The sequence below is a fragment of the Empidonax traillii genome, unplaced genomic scaffold, assembly GCF_003031625.1.
Source record: "Empidonax traillii isolate 1590-97213 ecotype Southwest subspecies unplaced genomic scaffold, ASM303162v1 scaffold3272:size13947, whole genome shotgun sequence".
NCBI classification, from domain to species: domain Eukaryota; kingdom Metazoa; phylum Chordata; class Aves; order Passeriformes; family Tyrannidae; genus Empidonax; species Empidonax traillii.
The window spans coordinates 4,943-5,816 of NW_020958465.1; positions in this window are offsets into that span (position 1 = coordinate 4,943).

Sequence of the window (874 nt, forward strand, 5' to 3'; positions counted from 1 at the left end):
GAAATATCACTGGGGACTGGTGACAACAAAGGGAAAGCCGTGATGTCACAGGGACATCAACGACACCACAGGGGACGTGGATAACAACACAGAGACACCAGTGATATCACGGGGGACATTGGTAACATCATAGGGGACAGTGGTGACATTACAGGGACAGCAGTGACATCATTGTGGACCAGTGACATCACAGAAGACTGGTGAGAACAAAGAGGTAGCCGTGATCTCCCAAGGACATCAGTGACGTCACTGGGGAGATCGGTGACTTCACAAGGACAGGGGTGACATCACAGAGACACCAGTGACATCATCAGTTGCACTGGTGACATCACAGGGACAGCAGTGACATCATTGGGGACCAGTGATGTCACAGGGGACTGGTGACCACAAAGGGACAGCCGTGATGTCACAGGGATATTGGTGACATCACAGGGGACAGGGGTTACAACACAGGGGACAGAGGTGACATCACAAAAACATTGGTGACATCACTGGGGACAAGTGACATCACAGGGGACTGGTGACAACAAAGGGACAGCTGTGATATAACGTGGATGTCGGCAGAGGAGCTTCCAGAACAAACTGCGCACAAATCAGGATGATTTACACAAATGTTCTGCTTTATTTACATAACCCAGCCTCTTATACACTTTCACTGCCCCCTGGGGCGTGATCACTTTCAAACTATTGGTTATTTGCTGTAACCCACGAACCGAGCGTGCATTACTGACACACTGCCTATTGGCTGCACACAGGTGTCCATGTGATATGAAGACATTGTTTTTCTCCTAAAACTCCTCCTTGTTTTTGTCCCAGGTTTCTCTTTGTTTACATTCCTGCAGTCTGGTATCACTGCTCCTGTATCTTTCCACTG